We start from the raw sequence: 23,533 nt of genomic DNA, 5'->3' as shown, positions 1-23,533 counted from the left end.
GTTCCAGTGGCATTGGATCCATCATCAAAAGGATTCTTTCCAGACTGTCAAGCATTTATTGATTTCTGGGCCTATGTAGTATATGATAAAAGACTCCTCTTTCCACAGACAGTTTGCCTCATTGTGTTGGAACAGTTCTAAGCTATTTAATGCTAGAGGAGTAGCTGCATGTAACTGGTCAGGACTTCGGATTTACCCTCTGGATGTGACATGGTTGGTCAGGAGAAAACTTGTCTCAGAAATGTGGTATCAGAGGTTGCATAATGCCACTAAGGTACCCTAACTACAGCCATGCCAGCTAAAACTATATCATATTCTAACAGAATCTATATGAGCTTTGTTCTCTCCTTGCTCCTGTCTAGGATCAACTACTGCTCATTTTGGCCCCCCAACCTGGTTTTGCTACCAGGACTTTTGATGTGTTCTCATCTCACTATTTCATTTTTCATTTCTAACTCAGCTGTTCCCCTTGTAACTGGGGTTCCCCTTTGTAATCTGTTCCAAACTCAGCCCTGCCCATACTGCTTTAGTGAAACTTCTCAGTTCAAAGGTCACTGATTATATCTTTATAATATAAAATATAATAAAATTTTTTCTTAATATGCCTGTTTGCAGGCTGACACAAATGACATTTCCTCCTTCTTTAAACTCTCTATTTCCATTATACCATTGCTCCTCTCTGTTTTTTTTTCCTACTCCTACTTCTCCTGCTTATTTTTCTCCCCCATGTGTTCCTCTGATTATCAATTAAATGTCTTCCCAAAAGCTCCAAACTCAGTCCTCACCCCATGACCCTTGGGGTCTGGCACCTATGCCTATGACATCAGCTTTACAGAATAATTCTGGTCTATATGTCTTGCTCAAAACATTGAAATGAGTTGCCTAATAGACATTTCTTCTTGGATAACCAATGAGAATCTCAACTTCCACATGCCAAAATCTGAAATATCTATTTCCCAAAATCAGATCTCACTTCTGTATCCTCACTGAATGGTCACATTAAGGACTCAAATATCCAAGCCAAACATTGAGCATTTGTTCTTTTCTGTCACTTACTTTGTCAATCAAGGTCCAAGTCCCATATGGTCTGCCTCACTTTCATCTTCTTTCCGAGATTTCAGCAGTGGCTTCTCATAGACTGCCTTGCCTCCAATCTTACCTTCTTCAAATCCATTTTCCAATCTTGTGCCAAAATAATCTTTCTAAAATACAAATTTTATCAAGTTAATCCCTTGCATAAAATGCTAAAATGGTTCCCTCTAGCTTTCAGAAAGTGGTTGAAAGTCCTTTGAACCCAAGACTCATAATTATTTACTCCTGCCCACTTTTTTCACTCCATCTCTAGAATGCCCCAAATAGGATCGTCTTTTCAGGTATACAGACTATTCGTAAGTGTCTTTAAATCTCTACTAAGAATGGACTCTCTCATCCCACAACACTCTTTTTTTATAGCTACTTCCAACTCATCTTCAATACACTGCTCAAATATCACCATTTTCAGGAAATCATTTCTCATTTATCCCTCCATTTCCAGGTCAGATTTAGTTCCCTTTTGTGTACTCCTCTATCCGAGCATTTATGGTTCCAATGTACTAGACTATGAAGTTCCTAAAAACCAGAACTTATTCATCGATCTGTTCCTAGCACTCAACATAACGTCTGGGATGGAACAGGCATTCAATAAACATATTTTCAAAAAGAAAGAGAAAGAGAGGAGAAGGGAGCCTAGGTAAGTTTGAAAACCTATTTTAGAAACTGGATAGTTTCCACTGATTAATGGAAGACAAATATAGCTGGATAGTTAGTGGCCTAACTGTGCCCCACCTAACTTAAGCAAATTTTGGTGCTGCCAGACATCAACTAATAAAATGAAACCTAACCTCTAGAAAATCAGTCTAGCACCATCTGATAAAAATAGCCTCCAGCACCCTTCAAGCACTTGATAAAAATGGCCCCAAGATAGCACAAATCCTGTTCTAGCCACATTACCTTATAAGAGATTATTAACAATAAGAAAATAAGCAACGAAAAGGGCATAAGGAGGGGTTCTGGAATTCAAATAAAAGAAGCACTATAAGGGAACTTCATGGGGTCATTTTATCCAAATTAATTCTAAAGTTAAATCTGTCTCATTATTTACTAACACTACAGATGGATATTCTAAATTTATTGTGGTAACTATTGTCAATTATCTTTGCAGGAATATTTGTATGAGTATATACGTTTTTGTGTCTGCATGTCTGTTTATTATTAGAGTAGTTCTGTTAATTATAGAGTCATTAAGGATCGATGATTAATAGATATTGAAAATTAAACAATGTCCCCTTTTGTAGTTTGTCCTAAAACTCCTTTGCCAAAGTTTTGCATATATAGATAATATCAGCCTTTTCATTTCATTTCCATTTTCTAACCGAATAGATTGCCCTGAATTCCTTGCCAGTAACTCAACACAACCAGAAAGGCACTTATCTTTCTCCTCTTCCTTAAATAGATTTCACCAACTGATTCCTCTGCTTCTATTATGTTCTTCACCTTTTTACAATGCTCCAGCCTCCAAATACCAAAATTATCTTTAAACTCTCCCTCTGCAACACTACTAGTATATATACATATATACATATATATGGTTTTGTGTGTGTGTGTATATATATATATATATATTCAACCAAATACCCAGTACTATCAAATATAATTCTAAAATTCATCTTAAATTTGTCCCATTCTTTGTTTCTATTGATGTCATCAGAGTTCAAGCCTGTTTCTAATCTATACAATGTTTTCTCATCTGTACTATTGTCTAATAGTATAATCTATGCCACTTTCTAATCTATACTACTGCAATAGCCTCCTAACTTCTAACCTTTTGTCCTTTTCCACTTCATTCGAAGTTACACATTGCCAAAACACTCTTCTCAAACCTGTGCTTAAAAGTGCAGTTCTAAATGTGTTACTCCATGACAACTGTAAGAATATCAAAAAAAGATAAAATGTCACAATTAAAACAATTTTTGAGACTCACAACTGCTTACTTTGTAAAACCCAAGTGCCTTGTCATGGCATTCAAGTATTACAGGACCTGAAATTATTAAAAAGGAACTTAAATAGCACCTTAAAGAAAGCTCTCCAAGTCCTCTCCCCTTTCCTGTCTCACATTTTTACCATGTTTAACATGCCTTACACTCCAGTAAGATTAAAATTATTATTGTTCATTTGACACTTATGCCTCCATGACTATTCTCAAGTTGTTTCCTTTCCCTGGAGTCCCTTCCTCTGAAATCTGTGTCAGAATGTACTCATCTTTCTAAGTTCCACGTCAAATGTCCCATCTTTCATAAATGGTTCCCTGATCCTCACAAATTAAAAATCATCTCTCCTTTACAGATGGCAAACAGACACGTGAAAAGATGCTCAACATCACTAATCATCAGGACAATGCAAATCTAAACTACAATGAGATATCACCTCACACCTGTCAGAATGGCTAAAATCAAAAACACAAGAAGCAACCAAAAGGAGCCCTTGTGCACTGTTGGATGGAATGCAAACTGGTGTTGCTACTGTGGAAAACAGTAATATTAACAATAGAATTACCATATGATCCAGTAATTCCACTGTTGGGTATCATCCCAAAGAAAACAAAAGCACTAATTCGAAAAGATACATGCACCGCTGTTTATTGCAGCATTATTTACAATAGACAAATTATGGAAGTAGCCCAAGTGTCCACTAATAGATGAATGGATAAAGAAGATGTGGTACACACACACACACACACACACACACACACGCATGCGTGCACACACACAATGGCATATTATTCAACCATATAAAAGAATGAAATGTTGGGACTCCTGGTGGCTCAGTGGTTGAGCATCTGCCTTTGACTCAGGTCACGGTTCCAGGGTCCTGGGATCGAGTCCTGAATCACACTTCCTGAAGGGAACCTGCTTCTCCCTCTGCCTATGTCTCTGCCTCTCTCTGTGTGTCTCTCATGAATAAATAAACAAAATCTTTAAAAAAATAAGATTGGCAAGAATGAAATCTTTCTATTTGCAACACTATGGATGGACCTAGAAGGTATAATGCTAAGTGAAATAAGTGAGTTACAGAAAGACAAATACCATATGATTTCACTCATATGTGGAATATAAGAAACAAAACAAATGAACAAAGGAAAAAAAAAGACAAACTGAAAAAGACTTAACTATAGAAAGCAGAGGGAAGGTGGGGATGGGTGAAACAAGTGAAGGGGATTAAGAGTACACATATCATAATGAGCACTAAGTAATGTATAGAATTGTTTTTGTTTGGGTTTTTTTTTTTGGTCTTTCATTTTTATTTTTATTTTCTTGTATTTTTTTTATTGGAGTTCGATTTGCCAACATATAGTGTAACACCCAGTGTTTTGGGGGTTTTTAAAGTGTTTTCTAGGGTTTTAATTTTTATTTGAATTCAATTTGCCAGCATATAGTACATCATTAGTTTCAGATGTAAGTTTTTATTAATTTATTAGTTGCATATAACATCCAGTGCTCATCATATCACGTTCCCTCCTTAATGCCCTTCATCCAGTTACCCCATCCCCCTACCTGCCTCCCCTCCAGCAATCCTCCATTTGCTTCCCAGAGTTAGGAGTCCTCGTGGTTTGTCTCCCCTTCTGATTTTTTCCCATTCAGTTTCCCCTCCTTCCTTTATAGTCCCTTGCACTATATCTTATATTCCACATATGAGTGAACTGTTGAATCTCTACATTATACACCTGAAACTAGTATAACACTGTATGTTAACTATACTGAAATTTTAAAAAATCTCCTCTCCTCTAAACTTTTAAAACTCTACTTGAATATTTTCTTAAGGCACTAGAACATTCTGTCCTTTATTATAAATATCATGAATATCTCCCATCACTGTCATTTGACAATGAACTCCCAAAGGGTATGGACTTCAGTTTATTTATTTGTATCCCCTATAAATATTTTTCCTGACCTTTAAGAAGAAGAAATCACTATCTATATGCTGTTTTCTGTTTAAAAAAAAAAAGTGTTGATAGAAGGTAAATTACAATATTGCAAATGAGATTTCACCTTTTAATTACCAACCACTAGCACTTTTGGGGGAAAGAACTGTTTTCAACACTAGATCTACATCAAGTAGGAAGCAATGTCAGACTATTAAGCACTTTTATTCAATAAAAATTCATAAAACATCTACTATATGCAAGAGGCATTATGCCAGTAGCTTTGAAAATACAAAGATACAACCCTATTCATTAATAATACAGACTAATGAAATAACACAAAATTTGACAAAACTATAATACTAGTGTAAGTGCCATATGAGGAAAAAACTGCTGTGGAGATTTAACTACACGCACAACTAAGGGAGGAATTTCTACAGCAGAGTCAGAAGCATATGGAGTTTGAAGTCATTCAGTATGGTTTGTATCCTATGGTTTGGATCTTATATGTGGGGCAGCTGTTGGCAAAATATTTAACTGCTTTAGGTCTCATATTTCTCATCTGTAAAATGGGAATAATACCTACATTTAGCTAACATTCCTAAAACAGAGTAAGTGCTCAAAAAATGACATCTGCCCTCCTCCATTACTACTGGTCTAAAAAGAGCTCATGACCTTCTTAACCTCACAGGTCTGGGTTGACTAGTGCAAAGAATCAAATTTAAAATGTTCTACATCCTCTCCCCACTGTTCAAAATGACATCGCTAGGAGAAGGTAAAATGAAATCAGCAGTAATTAAAGCCAGAGTTCTGAGGCTATAGTATAGCAAGGGTCGAATTACTGAAAAGACTGCAAATCTCTTTTTGTAGATGATGATTTCAACTTGGGGTAGTAAAATCAAGTGCCATTAATCTAGCATATCAGAGTCAGTTCTATTCAGTTTCTCATGATGATTAATAATTGAGGCCATATCTCACAGTTACAAATATGCTTCAACCCTGAAATGTTCCCAATAAATTTACCATCTTTCTCAAATGGATGTTTTACTGTCAGAACATAGTTTCTTATCCTGTTATATTGGCATTGAGCAAGACAGGCTTAAGCTTTTACTGGTAAAAGCACCAAGATAGTTGTTTTATAAGGCTTTAGCATGCCATCATTTCAAAAGTCCATTTTTATTTTTTAAAGATTTTATTTATTTATTCATGAGAGACACAGAGAGGCAGAGACATGGGCAAAGGGAGAAGCAGGCTCCCTATGGGGAGCCCGATGTGAGACTTGATCACAGGATCCCGGGATCACGACCTGAGCCAGACAGACACTCAACCACTGAGTCACTCAGGTGCCCCACGAAAGTCCATTTTTAATAAGAAGTATAAGTCTTCCTGCTCCCAGCTTCCCAGCTCCTCTGGACCCCTTTACTGATACAAACTTTTCCAAGTGGAGGAGAAACAGGCATTCCCTAAACTGCTAACCTTATAAACCCAAGTTGATATCAAACTCAATTACAAATATAACTACCTTTTCAAGTCTGTTGCTTTTATCAATATCCTGGCCTTAAGGTCTACAGCAACCCTAACCCAGGCTGGATTCTGAGTGAGCATCAAACAGTCATTTGAAATCCACTGTTCCTCCAGCGGAGGTAAAAAAAAAAAAAAAAAAAAAACAAGGAAACCTGGATTCTATATCTTAATTTGCTCTCAACTGCCTGATTACCCACCATCAAAGTACCAACTCAATTTGATTCAACATTCATTTATCAAACTCCTATATATCCCAGGACTCTGTTAAGTATTAAGTATAAAAAAACAAATACGATCAGGTATGATTTTAAGTTGTTTTAAAACTGAATGTTTGTAAAACAGAAGTAGACAAGTTATGTTACAAATTTTCTTCTTAAAGTAAAATAAAATAAGACTGTATATCGAGATGAAGAGTAGCTTCAGAGAGGTCATCAAGGAAAAACCCCTGAGAAAAAAGGCATGTGCTCTCTGCCCATGTTGTCCAGACCAATGAGCCAGGTCACCCACTTGAGCTCATCACCATCTTTTATAATCTAGGCAGCGCACTTCTATGCCCTGTTCCAAACATAATACAACAATGTGGTCCCTGCCCTCGAGGCTAACAATTCAGACTCAAGAGATAGCTTGTTCTGACAATTCCTAAATAAGCTTCAAATGTACAAGAGAGAAGCCAAATCAAAGGAAACAGCATCAGACATGTAGTAAATATATGATGACTAACTGACCTAACTTATGATGTACAGAAATCATTTTTCTTCCAAAGATAACAATGTACTTGTAGTCAACCACTGTACCAAAACAAGTTGTTTGATAAATCAATGTATTCCAAATGGTCATATAGTTCAAACATAATATGACTTTAAATAATTAAAAAATATTTCTAGTCTCTAAGAGAATCTACGTACTTTGAGATGAGACTTGCACACCATCTTTTTTTTAAGATTTATTTATTTATTTATGATAGACAGAGAGAGAGAGAGAGAGGCAGAGATACAGGAGGACGGAGAAGCAGGCTACATGCCTAGAGCCTGATGTGGGACTCAATCCCGGGACTCCAGGATTGTGCCTGGGCCAAAGGCAGGCGCTAAACTGCTGAGCCCCCCAGGGATCCCCACACACCATCTTTAAAACACTTTCATAGGGATCCCTGGGTGGCGCAGCGGTTTGGCGCCTGCCTTTGGCCCAGGGCGCGATCCTGGAGACCCGGGATCGAATCCCACATCGGGCTCCCGGTGCATGGAGCCTGCTTCTCCCTCTGCCTATGTCTCTGCCTCTCTCTCTCTCTGTGACTATCATAAATAAAAAAATAAAAATAAATAATAAAACACTTTCATAGTAGGAATGTTTTAATCTTATAATTTCGCAATACTCAACGAGGTGATCAGCATCACTCCAAAGTTTTGCGGCAAAACAGGAGAGAGCCATTGCTTGAGGACTTTAGTAAAAGGCAGATTATAATGCAGATTATACTCAGTGCTTATTACATGATACATTGAATTGAGTAAGAAACTTAAACCACGGAGAGAATTCCAGGTCTGACTTCTAGTTTCCTAGACTTCAAATGTAGAACTTATAATCCTTGACAGTGTCAATTCATCTTCCAACTTGAAGTTAGATTACAAGAAAAGCATTAATCCAAAATATAGGATTGTATTGGGGTTATTACATCTTCATTACAAGCTGGTCAAAGGTGCTTGCTGATCTACAAGCCCCACTCACAATGCCCTGGGCAAAAAAATCTCTGGCTCTGAAAGCCTCCCATGGAAGTCATCTTTTCCATCCTACTTTCTTCTAGCAATTTTAAATAACAAAGCCAAACCTATCTAGAAGATTGGCAGTGTAAGTGCCAGGAGTGTGGACTCGGAGCCCATAAGATAGGGAGGGGGGCACCCCAACTCTACAACTTCCTAGCTGTGAGACCTGGGACAACAACAGATGGAACGAGCTAGAGGACTCTCTGTGCCTTAGTTTTCTCATTCCCCCAAATAAGAATAATAGCATACACCTAGATTGTCATAAAACATATACATTATTATATATAAATCACTTAAATCAGTGTTTAGCACATTGTAAATGCTCAGAAAATGTGTTGGAAACATGAATGTTGTGGTAGGGAGTGATTTGGAGAAATAGTCGCATATGTCAGCTGCCTCTATGTCACAAAGACATTACTTGATAATGACTTCACCTCCAATTTAAGACTGCTACAAAAATATTAAGAGCATGGATTATTGTTCAGGAAGCTATTTGTACTAGTAAAAATGTATTATAGATAACAAAGTACACATAGCTGAATACATGATCATTTCATTTCTGAATTCTATCTAAGAGTTTAGCAGAGAGCATTTTAGCTAAAATAGTGAAGCAGTTAGGAGGCAGAGAAAGGAACAAAAATAAATCATCTGTAATTCTATGAAGCATTGGGGCCCAGAGAACAGAGAAAGTGGGATGTCACAGGACTGATAAAGAACCTACCCACTCTGACTGTAAAGTCTGATAGTTGAGAGTCATATTCTCAACTTAAGACTATTGATTCCCATGTCATAAATATACCTTTTCATACAAATAAAAACTGTAAAGATGTCATGCCAAGAGGTGCCAAGTGCAAAGTTCACATTCTACCATGGTTTTCACGAGAGGAACCTCCATAATCCACTTACTTCACAACCCAACCAGGTTAACTCTGAAATCCCATCATATTCTCCATCATTTGAATGTCTAGTTCTAAAGATGAAAAGTGAGTGGAGCAGAAAACTGGTAATTCAACTCCACTAGCCTGTTGGTAAAAGAGTAGGGACAGTCAGGGAATTACCACTAAGGGAGAGTTGATAAGGCTTTGGAAAGAAGAAGAGAAGAGGAGGGGGAGGGAAGGGGAGGAAAGAGGAGGAAAGAGAAAGACACACAAAGACAAAGGTAAAGAATAAGGCTTTGAAATTCAAATTTAATACAAATTTTAAAACAATTGTTAAAAATGTCAGGTAAAGTATTACTGTGCCAATCGGTAAATACAATACTTCAGTATTATTTCTAAGTGTGGATACTACAAATCCTACCCTTTTATGTTTCCAAAAGCAATTCAAAGCCTGTACTCAACAGGCTATTGAGAAACACTTGGCTATTAGCGATTCTGGTGATATATATATATATAATTTATGTAAATCTTACACACATTATATTGGTGTTGAGTACTTCAAATGCATCAACTCTAATCTTCACAACAACCCTAAGAAATGTAAGTAGCATTATTCTCTCTTTATAAGGAAACTGTATTTATGAGAGGCTAATTTCTGGACCAAGGTAACACAGATTAAAAGTGGCAAGTCCAAATTTCAAACCAAAGTTGATACTAAAGGTGCGATGTATTCAAAACATACTATCCTGGGACAGGCCACAGAAATAATGCATCCCTAAATACCTGAGTTCCTACCCATGAATAAAGTGTCCTATCTCTAAATAGTTCTTCAGGACACTTGCTGAGTTAAATAATACATGAACCAGGCACCAAAAACCATATTCCAATTCATCCATGATGAAATTTATTCCATAAATTCTGAATAGCAGCACCTGGTGGCTCAGTCGGTTAAGCATCTGCCTGCCTTCTACTCAGGTCTTGATCTCAGGGGTCCTAGAATCAAACCCCATGTGAGGCTCCCTGCTTGGCAGGGAATTTCCCTCTTCCTCTGCCTCTGCCCCTGCCCCTCCTCTGCTTGTGCTCACTCTCTCTAATAAATAAATGCAATCTTAAAAAATATGCCTTATGATTAATTTGACTATTGTACCAGTTTGAAGTGCTGACACATTAGAACGAAGAACAGTGTCCCAAGGGCACATCTCCTTCCTTTCAAGGCTTTTACATCACCACTATCATTAATCATATTTTCAATAAATAAACAAGATAAATTTCAAAATATAAATTGCTCTTTTTCATTTATTCTAACAGCTCTTATCTAATCATACACATGTTCACAGGCTTATCCTCAAATTTTTAGATTGTCATTAAATTCTTGAATTGTTAATCAGTTATCACAGATTCTATATGTGAATTACATTTTCATTACTGTTCTGGGATTATAAAAATCTTAATTTCCCAAAACATGTTCAATATATACTTTCATTTTAGTTCTAGAAAATAATAATATGATGCATTTTTATAAAAACATGCAACATAGGGGCAGCCAGGGGGGCTCAACGGTTTAGCACTGCCTTCGGCCCAGGGCATGATCCTAGGGACCTGGGATCGAGTCCCACGTCGGGCTCCCTGCGTGAGGCCTACTTCTCCCTCTGCCTCTCTCTCTCTCTCTGTGTCTCTCATAAATAAATAGATAAAATCTTAAAAAAAAAAAAAACCACGCAACATATATACAAACCATAAATGCTACCCAAATTACTTCCTGATAAGATTTTTGTAAGAGAAATAAAAAGCAATATTCTCTGAGTATCTTATTTCAGTGCTTCCTATTAAATCATAGAATTTTATCAATGGAAAGCACATTAGGAATAGTTTATCCAAGTTCTTTATTTCATAGACCAAGAAAAAATGCTCAAGAATATAATGGTAAAGATTCAGCTTTCTGAGTAACAGAAGACAGCAAGATTAGATTGTGTGGGGAAAAAAATCTTCAGAGATTTTAATTGTACTATCACTATTTCTTGCTGCATTTCTGCTTGAGTACATGACATGATTGGTCATTTGAAATAAAATCAAGACAAATTTATCTTCAAGGTGGATAATACCTCAACCTGAATCAGAGATTATTATAGAAGCTATTATTTTATCAACTTATAATATTTAATTAATGAACCTAGGCATATAAAATGTAATTAAGTATATTCTTTATAAGCTATACATGCAAGATTTACAGTCATAACCTTAATAAATATAAAATTCAAAACAGAAGTTTAGCATATGTGAACTTGTTTAACCTATTAGAGCTCTCGAATAAAATGAAAAATGTCATTAACTAGGAACAAACCCCCTCAAAAAATGAGGTTAAGGTAATGGAATAGCAACAGTGACATCTGCTGTCTGTTTTTATAGTTGCCTTTACACTTCAAATCTTCAATTTTCTTCTATATTTGTCAGTCACATCTGTAACGAAAGAAATGCTTTAATGACCCAGCACATTGCCTACTCTAGTGATTTGCTTCCAGAGAATCTGAAGCAAACTACTTTGAATATATGATCTGTGTCACAGATCTTTTAATACACATAATCTGATGAGAGATATCACCAAAATTTAGAATGTATAATAATGGTATTCATGAGTCATTGACAGGTTAATAGTCATATTGCTACTGTTCTTTATGTTCCACTAGTAATATTTAAAAAAATAATAAAATAAAATGGTTTTACCTTTAATTTCTATGATACAAAGCACAATGCAGTTACCCTGAAATTACATCATTTAGATTCCTTCATGGGAGAACAGAAATGCAAAGTTTAGACCTAGCAATCCTTAGGTTGCTTCCACCACCACTAGTAGCAGTCCTACAAATGGGAGAGATAGGCAGCAGGGTATGCATCCCTCCTGGATATGCAATTTCTCAGGCCCCACCTCAGGACTGCTGAAATACCACAATCACACTCACTTGCTTGATTAATGAATTTTTCATAAGTTCTTACCTGTTCTACAATATTCATTTTCACTCTAGAAGATTAAGATATTGAGCCATTAATGACAAGTAGCTCCCTGGAGGGAGGAAGTTAATCAGATAGATGTTCTTTTTGACAGCCAACTGGTGAGTGTTTTAGTTGAAGAAGAGAGGAAAATGGCTTTCTATGGAATGCTGGCCCAAGAAGGCAGGCAGGCTGTGGAGAAAACTGAGTATTAAGAGTTTAAGAATATTTAGTGCTTGATCAAGGTCAGGAGGAAAGAACACACAGAAAGAAGATAACACTATAGACAGACCTTCACAATTTTGTTCAGGTCACAGAATGCCCATAAAACAATCTTTACATGGATATGAAGTAGTGAAAGTATTATTATGAAATAATAAGAAGGAAAAAACTAAGAAGATTCCTTAACTCTTAAACGAGTGATGCAAGACCAGAAAATCACAGGCAAAAAATAAGTGTCCCAAGTATATTTGTCTTATTTGGGTAGAGGACAGCTGAATTTTCCTATTTGTTATAAGAAGGAAAAGGTACTCCTCAGTCTAAGGTGTGACAAATGACATCCTTCTATTGACAGCACTCACCACAAAACAGTATCTGTGGAAGCTGATCTCAAAGTTTTGCATAAGTGAAAACAAAGGTTATTGGTTAGATAAAAGAAAATCAATTTTTAAGATGACAGTATAAAAATCCTCTAATGGCAAGAAGCCGTTTTCATTCTAAGGAAAAGTGAAATTCAAGAGCTCATATGGGAAAAAGAGATCATTTGCTCTGTTTATTCTTGCCTGAACAGACACATTCTAAATTGGCCATCAGTGAAGAATAGGATAAACATTCAGGAGCAAATGTGCCTACGCTTTTAGTCCTGACATTTGAAGAAAATTTATAAAGAAATTTTATATAAAAATAAATATTTTCAGACACGTAATAAAGGCAGTGTATTTTAGGGATCAAAGGTCATGATGACTATCCCAAGCCATTGAAGTAATTTTTCAATGAAATCATAATTTGATCATTTAACCTCTAGAAACAGCATCAAGCAATGATCAAAATGGTCACTGGAGTGTACACTGGATATATAAAGATGGGTAAGTCATGGACTCCGCACCACAGAAGTTTCAATACACAAATAGCACATAAACATATGCAAAAGAAAAAAATTATTCTTGCCTGAGATTTTCCAGGCCTGCATCATTAATTTAAGAGTTAAAAAAAAAACTCTGTGGTGTCTGGGTTGCTCAGTGGTTAAGCGTCTGCCTTTGGCTCAGGGTATGATCCCATGGTCCCGGGATCGAGTCCCACATCAGGCTCCCTGCATGCAGCCTATTTCTGTCTCTGCCTCTGTCTCTGCCCCTCTGTGTGTGTGTGTGTGTGTGTGTGTGTCTTTCATAAATAAATAAATAACATCTTTTAAATAAGAGTTAAAAAAATTCTTGGTTCTTTGCCTTTCATTGTTTCATTCTTTGTCAAAATTACTCATTACCCATGCAAAAAAAATTGTTTTATGGGAATTTTGGGTACCAGGTAAACATCAAAGTCAGTTTTCTTTGGAGATATTAGGAAGGCTCTATTCTGTAAGAAAATGGGCTGCATCTTTGAAAATGAGAAGGCATTCAAAATGTGGACAATAGGGAGACTGGCATCTTATGAAGAAAAAGAGGTGAGAGGAAGAGCCCTAAAACAAGATGGCATGTTAGAGAAATCCAGTTCAATATGGCTGAGAATGGCCGTGAAGAAGAAAGGGATGACAGATGGAGCTGACGAAGAAGTAGGAATCAGATCCTGGAAGAGTGAGTATGACATGGTTCAATTAAGGTCAACATCAACTTTATACCTGTTTCCTTTTGTTTTGTTTTGTTTTTCAGATAGAGACAGGAGAATCCTTCTCAACCATGCTTCTCACAAGAGTAGTAGATTTCCCCCACATGATTTGGGAAAAAGAGGACAAGAATAAGCAATTTAAAAAACGAATCTTGATAAATCATTCCAAATAATTTAACAGTAAAATACATGAGAACACGGAAATGAGGATAGTATCCTCATAAATAGTAAAGGTTTTATCAGTTTAAATACCTTCTTTGTATATTTACTGTGTCAGAAGTATACATCAGCAAGCTATAGCCTCAAGAACAATTAGGAAAATAAACCATTCAGTTGTCTTAAGTAAACATTCTTTCTAGACACACAGCTGGAAGCTTCCTTTCATTCAGCAGTTGCTCATTGGTGAAATAGTCAGTCCTTTCCCAAGAGCATGTGTGCCAAGATTTAATGGATCTGGACAGACATCTGCTTTGGGCTATGAAAGCCACCTGGACTGTGCAGAAAGCTTTTTGGTTCCAAGAGGAAAACCTTATAGGTTTTATTTTCTCACAACTGCATCTGCGATAGCAAGTGCCTCCTAAAACAAGAATTTAAGGGATCTTTACAAGAAAAGCTCATACCCAGAGTCTTGACAAAGAGTAACAAAGAAAGTAAGATATTGTTTCAAGACAGTGATGGCTATGATTGAACTATCTCTTAAGTACCATGTGTCCTACAAGCTCTATAATACTACCTGGAATATCAAAACTTTGAAGAATAAAGGAAGAGCATAGTAAATATTAAAGAGATGGCAGTGAGGAAACCTGGACTCATAGCTAGGTCCTTTGGTATCTCTTAGAATCTTTCACTTAAACAAGTATACATATATTATACATAAAATAATCAAAAGGAGAGAACAAAAGGAAAATATATCAGGAAAAAAATTAAGTGTACATGAGGCTCTCGTTGCACTATTGCCTAGACATACAAATATTTCCATTAGGACACAAACCCTCTCCTACACAATAATGCACAAGACTTCATCCAGGAAGCTTCTCGACTTCATTTGCTATTCCTATTTCATTCTTCCATAAACAAAGTCATTTCTAACAAGCTCCCAGGTGATGTCAGTGCTGCTGGTCCAGGGACCATACTTGGAGTATCAAGGCTTTCAAGCATAATGAGCATAACTCGCTTGCCTTAGGAAAATTTTCTTAATTCCTACACACAAGAGACCCACCCAGGAGACTCATTAGCTTCTAACCCATGACTCTCCTATGGAGCATTCATGTTGTTTCTCTGGCTTTCTTTGTTAAACATGCATCTTCCATCTTAACTTCCTCATAAAATGCTATGCAATTCTGAGCAGAGCAGGTAAATCTACACTCAACTATAAGAGGTAGTGTTTATTTAATGGCATAAATAAGGAATCTACATCAGACAGCTATAGGTCCAAATCCCACTATTGACTATCCTAGCTGAATGACTATAGGAAAGTATTTAAACCAGCCAAACTTCAATTCCCTCATCTGCAGAATACAGATGACAACAAATACTTCAAAAGTTCATTCTAAGGATTACATGAAGTAATCCATGTAGCATTACATGGTGAGCACTCAACAAATGCTAGTTATTAGTATCATCACAATGCCACAGCAGCTACAGTGCTTCTAATGTATACTCCCATCTCTATCAATGATAGCATTTTAGATCTGAAACTTACAAGCTGATTTAGTCTAGTAGAATACTTTGCTCTCACAACCAACAACTATACACATCTGCTAAGTATATTAATCATTTTTTTTCTTATAAATACTGATGAAGGGGTGCCTGGGTGGCTCAGTCAGTTAAGTGTCTGCCTTCTGCTCAGGTCATGGTCCTGGAGTCCTGGGATTGAGTCCCGAGAACAAGTCCCACATCTGGCTCCCTGCTTGGTGGGGAGTCGGCTTCTCCCTCTGCCCCTCCCCTGCTCCTGCTCTCTCTCTCTCTAAAATAAATAAAATTATTTAAAAATAAATAAATAAATAAATAAATAAATAAATAAATAAATACTGAGTGAAGATCAATACCTCCTATCTTTACATGTATATTTTAACATAGGCAAGTATTTATCATTCTTTTGGGCCACCCATTACCTTAAACTTTCTATTAGTCTGGGCTTTTACTTGCAAACAACAGCACTGAATCAAGCTAATTTAGCAGAAAGCGATTTATAGAAAAATATTTAGCCAGCTCACAGAATCCCTGAAAGAGACAAAGAACAAGGCTTGGGGGCTCACAGGCAATTACTGAGCCAAGAACAACACAGTGAGAGAAAAGAAACAGCTACACTGTAGGTCTCTCCTAATAAATTCCATTAACAACCCCACTCACAGGTTAGTACACTTGGTTCTGAAAGCCAGAAGTCCCCCACAGCCACTCTTAAAAAAAAAATCACCTTCACAACCATGTTTGCAAAAGGTTCAATCTCCCTGTATGAAGCCATATGAGTTGACTTTATATCCCAATTTTGTATATGTATTCTAGTGGCAACAGAGCTTGGAAATCCATCACTCTCCAGACAAGGACTATCCAGAAAAGGGTTGGAATGAGTGTTGAATGAGCTAACCTATTTTAGTACTTACCAAAACCTACTCCCTATATTTTGGGGTCTTGCAACTTACGAGTACTGGTAGATGGCAGAGCCTGCTACCAACTGTAGGAAACAAAACGCCAGATACTCACCTTAGTGGTCCTCACAACCGAAACATGAGCCCATGACCTAAATTTTATCAGTCAGATGTATCCACTCAATTATGAACCAGGAATGCAAAGAAGAGGAAAATGTGAGCAATTTAGTCTGGCAATGACACGAGATGGAGCATGATAATATCCCTAGGGTGGCAATGGCCGCAGTTCTAATGGACCCAATCCAAGATCCATTATCACTACTGTCAGCCTTGCAAAGTACAGCACCCAGTGTCAGCAGCAGCAGCAGCAATGGACATGATCTGGACTATTGTTCCTAGCTCTGCAGCCCTGAAGATTCTGTGCAGGTAGTATCAAAATAATTTATTCATTTTTCTGCTTACATTGCATAGAGTTGCTTTAACTAAGAACACTAAGTAACATATAAATTGCTGCCAGTTGCAGTTATAGGCAATGATCCCTCAAAAAAATGGAACTGGATATCTGACCACATTGGAAATAAAAACAATGAAAATTCAGTGTTAAGAGATGAGAATGGCAGCCTATGGCACAAATTATCAGATTATCACCTTAAAGAAGTAGTCTTTGAGGAACACATAACCCTTGCCACAAGTATATGATCGGCGTGAGGAATTCAAGAACTTTGAGGCACGGAAGTTGCTTCTAACAGTGCTACAATGCTTAAATGGGAAGGAATGACAAGCTGAAATCACAAATTCTTGGCTAGAGGCATGAAGTGAAATCCCGAGTTTCTCCGACTGCTAACAGAATGTCTTATCACTTTCTGCCGCAGGGCTGAGATAACTGGAAATCAAACTCAAACTTTGATCCTGGAGCTTTCTAAAAATTATAATGTCAGATGAATTCACAGCCCACTGAGATCACTTATGTGAAAGTAAAAGCATTGATCATGATAGAACAAAACTGAGATTTGGAATACAAGAAAATGGATGAATTTGGATGTCATAAGTACCCCAAACCCACCAAATCCCATGACAGGCCCTTGCTGACCAAAGCAGTGTTTCTCTTTGTCGGATGAGACACAGAAGGAATAAATTATCTATGGTAATGGAGGTGGCTGTCACAAAAATCTAGTTCTTCAGGTAGCAGGGATAGCAGAGCTGATGGCAGCTTGGAGTCCATTGCTAGGGATGTCAACAGGGCGGGCTGTAGTTCTTAGCAGCAATGACAGCAATGTCTCCACTGAGCTAGTTCTGCAGCATGATTTGGAACATTGTTCTTATCTGCATAGTCCCAAGGCTGGTTCTCTAGCCCAGTGTCCTCTGAATAAATAATTTCCTTCTCAGATCAACAAAATTTGGTTTCTTGCTTATAGCTAAGAACTATTATGCTTAAAAATTTCAATAATGTTTTTCTATTTTACCCTTGACTCCCTCCCCCAAAAAATATGATCAGGATATAAAACATTTCAACTCTGTTTGACGACTTTGGAACAATAAGTCCATAACTGGTCTAAATTTTCCTTACAATAAGAACTCATGCTTAGAGTGACAGGCTCCCTGCCTGGAAAATTTAATAAGAGATTCATGGCTGTTTGCTACTTAGAGAGAAAATTTATTCCCTTCCACCTTTATCCATCCTTGTCTCTTTTATATGCAATATTATTATTCACAGTTTTCCAGTGAATTATCAAAGAAAAAGCAAACACAAATGGCTCCCTATGCAGCAGCAGTCAACTAATTTATCAAATCATAACCTACAAATTCCAACATGAGCAATTGCCTGGTCAATCTAACACCATGAAAAACTAAATGCCTCATAAACAGTCACAATCCCTTAGAAAATCGATGGCAAAGACTTTCAAAACCTCCAGCAAAGCACAGTATTGGTAGAAGCCACAGATCAAATATAGCTCATACATTGTTGATAAGGCTATTCAAGTCTATATATATACATATTTGTTTGTTTTGGGGGGGTCTGTTTTGTTTTGATCTGTAAAGAATGAACAGTCGTTTTGCTGCATTAGACCCATAATAGGTCACTATAATGATGGCTACCCAAGTGGGCTGTTTATGTACCTTTCCAGATTTGTTGTATCTCATCATCTCCTAGGCCTTGGATATACTGATCAAAGATATTCTAGCCCCATATCCTCAGTCCCATATCCTCATCTTCTACCACTACTGCCTAGGAGAGCCTGTCTCCAGGCAAGCTTCCACATGGCCTTCATCTGAGCTACCACAGCAGACACAGTGGCTCCTTTCACTGCTTTTAGGTTCATATGAAGCTAGCCTGGCTCCTTTTTGTCATTCAAATGTCAAAGCATTCTTTCTCTCTCTCTTCTCTCTCTCCTGTTCTCTCTCTCATTTTCTCCCTTATTTTCATCATAACACATATCAGTACTTGACACTCTTGCCCATGACATGACACTAGGAATTTTATGTCTTGTTCAATACTGTATCCCAGTACCTAGAACAGTGCTCACAACACAAGAGGAGCTCCACAAATGTTTGGTGAATAAATAAAGATTGAAATTTTCCCACCAGGTTTAATCACAAAGAGGTGATGAGCTATTTTGGCAATTTTAATAGAGTTTTGATGAAGAAACCTAATTGAAAAGGATAGGAAGTGAGAAAATGGGCAGAGTGTAGTTCTATAGAGAAATAGAACTATGGATAGAGAATTGCTGAAAGGGTTGTGCATATAGAGAGTCTTTTTAAAGATGAGTAGATGAGGATATTTAAATGCTGGTGCAAGGGAAAGAACTCAAGATTCAGACACTCCTCTACTGTTGTTCTTATCCATTCATTCACTCATTCTCCTGGGCTTAGGAAACCAAGTGAAACTAATAAAATGATCAGCATGCACTCTTCAGGAAAAGCACATGCTGTGGGAAATAGTTTCAATAACCAACACATTTGTGTGACAGTGCCATTTTTTGAGCTCAGTGAGGTGAATACACAAGCTGAACTTTTTGTCATTAGCTTTCAATAGGATAGCAGTTTTCTAGACAAATTCAATCTTTTCTGACTCTTAAAGAGCAATTTTATGTTGAAAGGGCTCTATATTCAAGAGAGAGACTTTTATATTAAGCCTGAGAACTGAGGAGACTTACAATTGCTAATGTGATGAATAAAAAATAAACATAATTGTTTCCTCATAAAAATACTTTAAGTAGCAGGAGTAAAAGCAACTAAACATAAAGCCTTCCAATGTGGATTATTTTCAAATATTTCATCAACTCCACACAATATGGTAATTCTTAAAGTGGTCAAATTTTGCCTTTTTGTTCTTCCAAAGGACACTCTACTGATTCAGATAAAATTTCTTAAATAAGATAAAATTTTCATGGTATAACACAATCATCTTAAGTGAGCCCTTTAAGTGGTCATCTCAGAAAAGACATAGATATAGGTGATATACCAGTAAAATCACTAAGTTCCATACTTTAAATTTATGATTCTATTAAATGAAAGTAATACAAATAAGAAGACAAAACAATAATATGCCCCTGATTCCTGTTTCTGCCTAGATTTTTTATTTATTTTTTATTTAAAATAAAAAAAATTTTATTTTTTATTTATTTATTTTTTATTTAAAAAATACCTAGATTTTTTAATATTTTATTTTAAAATATTAAAAATCCATGTGAGGTCTAGAGAATAAGAACAAATACACTCAATATATTGTAAATAACAAAAAAGCCTTAAAATACAGAAGGCAGGTGGAATTGGAAGGATGAAGGAAAGCCTGGTCCCAACATAGAAAAAACAGAAGCTGAAATAAGATGAAGAGATACCATGGGTGCTCCAAACTCTGAAGTGGCAAGCAGTGATAGAAGAAGATCTGGGAAACTACTCAAGTTATTGTTAGGAGAACCACATTTAGTGCAGCCAGTTGGGTCAGCAATTCTGGGGGGGGATTGTTCTATGATGGTCACAAATCTTTCTCTTCCCTGCATTCACATCCCTGCAATGTGACATTGCAGCTCCTTCCTTCAAAAAGTGGATTCTATCTCATTCCTTAAATATGGTTTGGCCATCTGACTTGTTTTGGCCAATGGAACATTACCAAATATGATGCAGGTAAGTCTTAAAGTCTTTTTCTCTTGTTTTACTTAGAACTGAGACAACCATGTGAACAAGCCCCAGCTGGCTTGTTAAAGAAAGAGTGGATTCATGGGGGAGAACCAAGAAGTTCAACCAACTGTCAGACTTATTACTGAGACCATCTGAGACCAGTCAGCCTCAAACCAACCCACCAAGTGACAGCAGAAAAGCAGAATCACAGAACCACTTGCTGGTCACAGATGCATAAACAAGAACAGCAGAGAAAAGCAGAACCAGCCAAGACCAGCTGAGCTACCTAGAAGATCCACAAAATTGTCAGCTAAGTAACTCTGCTATTAAGTCACTAAGTTTTAGAGAGGTTTTTGGTGTTGTTACAGCCATAGATGACTGATAGAAACTCCCCTTCTACTACTGCACCATGTAACACACAGCAGAATCATCTGTCTCTGGCAAGGATAGTTAATGTGAATGCATACCTTGCCAAGGAAAGTTAAGGTACCTGGTGGCTGGCAACATCTATAAGAAAACAGGGACTATTAAAACCAGAGTACTAACTACTGGCTCACCTTCCCCACAATAACTGAAGTAAGATATGGTAAACAGAAGCAGCATTCACTGGTTGTCCTCAAAGACTCTTAAATACAAAGATGAACACACAACCAAGAATCATCAAAATATTTATGGAAAAGGGCACCTGGGTGGCTCAGTTGGTTAAGTGTCTACCTTTAGCTCAGGTCATGATCTCAAGATCCTGGGATCACGCCCCACATCACCTCCCTACTCAGTGGGGAGTTGGCTTCTCCCTCACTCTCTGTACCTCCCAACCACTCCTGTTCTCTCTGTCTCACTCTCTCTCTCTCTCAATAAATAAAATATTTTTAAAATATATTTAAGGAAAAGCAACACAATAAAAGAGAAGCACTAAATAACAGAAGAAATAACACATGAGCTCAGTGAGAAAAAATATTAGAGGAAACAAAGTAAATTTAAAAGCAATCTAATTAATAATTTTAGTGAAATAAGAAACAAAATCAGGCCATGAAAAAGAACCAGTTAAGATATGGCAAATGAAAATATGATTGTCAAAATAAAAACTCAACAGATGGGCTGAAGATAGTAGCTATATTTGTGGTGAGCATAGCATAATGCATAAGGTTACTAAATCACTATGTTGTTCACCTGAAGCTAAGGTAACATTGTGTATTAACTATACTTCAATGACAACATTGACAACAACAAAAAATAATAATAGATGGCCTGGGGAAAAAATGAATGAATACAGCTAAAAATTAATGATTCCCAAACTGTACCCCAAAAGGAATAAAAAGATGAAATGTATAAAAAATTTTAATCAGATAATACTAGTATCTAATGTTAAACTTCCTGATTTTAATTCATTGTAATATGATTATAAAAGAGAATGTCCTTGGTCTTAGGAAATTCACACTAAAGTAGGGGTTTAGAGAACCAACTAGGGTTTAGGGTAATAGAGAACCAACTCTGTTTAGGGGTAATAGAGAACCAACTCTGTAACTTAATCTAAAATGTTTTCCAAAAAATTATATACATATAAAGAGAGAAAAAATGATAAAGCAAATGTGGCATGAAGTTAACAGTTTCTAAATTTAATGCACAAGTTCCTTGCACTGTTCTTCCAATGTTCCTATCTATTCAAAATTATTTCCAAATAAATGATACACAAACTATACAGTACGTGGAGAATAAATTCAGAAGATGCAACCTCATCTATCAAAGTTCCATAAGAAATGACCAGAAATAAAGGGACAGAGAAGAAAATCAAGAAAATAATGGAAGACACACTCTTCTAGCTGAAGAAAGACCTTGACCTTAAAACTGATGGACCAAAGAGGATAAATGAAAAAAGTCTCACACCTGGACACATTGTTATATAATTTTAAACTACCAAGGATAAAGTCAAAAAGGTAAAAGACTTGATGGAAAGATGGTGAAGAGTTACCAGGGAGGGTGAGGAGGAGTTGGTATTTACTGAAAAAAGAATCAGATTAGTATCACATGCCACACCATTCCTAGATTCAAGAAGATACTGGAGAAATGTCTTCAAAGTTCTAGTGAAAATTACTTTGAACCTGAAAATTTTTTCAAAGTATTATTCAAATATGAAGGCAAAATAAATTTATTTTCAGACTGTCAAGGGTAAAGAAATGTTATCTCCTATAAGCCCTCTACAAACAATATGTGGTATATCAAAACATATTGTACAGTTTAAATATACATCACTTTTATTTGTTAATTATACATCAGTAAAGTTGGGATGGGGGTCAGAAAAACGAACAAAAACAATCTAAGAAATGGTTAAAAAAAAAAAGCAACCATAATGATGAGCAATGAAACCAATAAAACATTAGCTAAATATATTTTAATATTAAATAATAATGATCTGGAACTCAATTATCTCAGATGATCTCAGCATGGGAAGGAAATACCAGGAGGAGGGAGTAGAATGAAGCAGAGTTTTGAGGTCCCTGTCTTGTCCAGAAAGGATTTATTTACTGGTTTATTTTAGATACTGATATATATATATATATATATATATATATATATATATATATATACTTAAACATATACCTTAAAAACTAAAGTTTAGCCTGTAGAGTCCAGAGAATAGAATGTATAATTAACCTAACCATAAGAAGGGAAAAACAGAACACAAATATTTCCATCAAAACAAGAGCAGAGGGGATCCCTGGGTGGCACAGCGGTTTGGCGCCTGCCTTTGGCCCAGGGCGCGATCCTGGAGACCCGGGATCGAATCCCACGTCGGGCTCCCGGTGCATGGAGCCTGCTTCTCCCTCTGCCTGTGTCTCTGCCTCTCTCTCTCTCTCTTTCTCATGAATAAATAAATAAAATCTTTTTAAAAAATAAAAAATAAAAAAAACA

General features: G+C 36.6%; 1 long non-coding RNA gene across 1 annotated transcript in view; it reads right to left on the bottom strand.

Moving 5' to 3' along the window:
• LOC140599360 (uncharacterized) overlaps window positions 1-23,533 on the bottom strand; it is a 166,920-nt gene that overhangs the window by 56,083 nt on the left and 87,304 nt on the right. The window contains exon 2 of the long non-coding RNA XR_012002144.1: window positions 1,057-1,202. This is a non-coding gene — a long non-coding RNA (uncharacterized lncRNA). The remainder of the gene's footprint in view (window positions 1-1,056; window positions 1,203-23,533) is intronic.

Source organism: Vulpes vulpes, chromosome 6, assembly GCF_048418805.1.
Source record: "Vulpes vulpes isolate BD-2025 chromosome 6, VulVul3, whole genome shotgun sequence".
In the NCBI taxonomy this organism is placed as follows: Eukaryota; Metazoa; Chordata; class Mammalia; order Carnivora; family Canidae; genus Vulpes; species Vulpes vulpes.
This window is presented reverse-complemented; position numbering and strand designations above follow the sequence as displayed.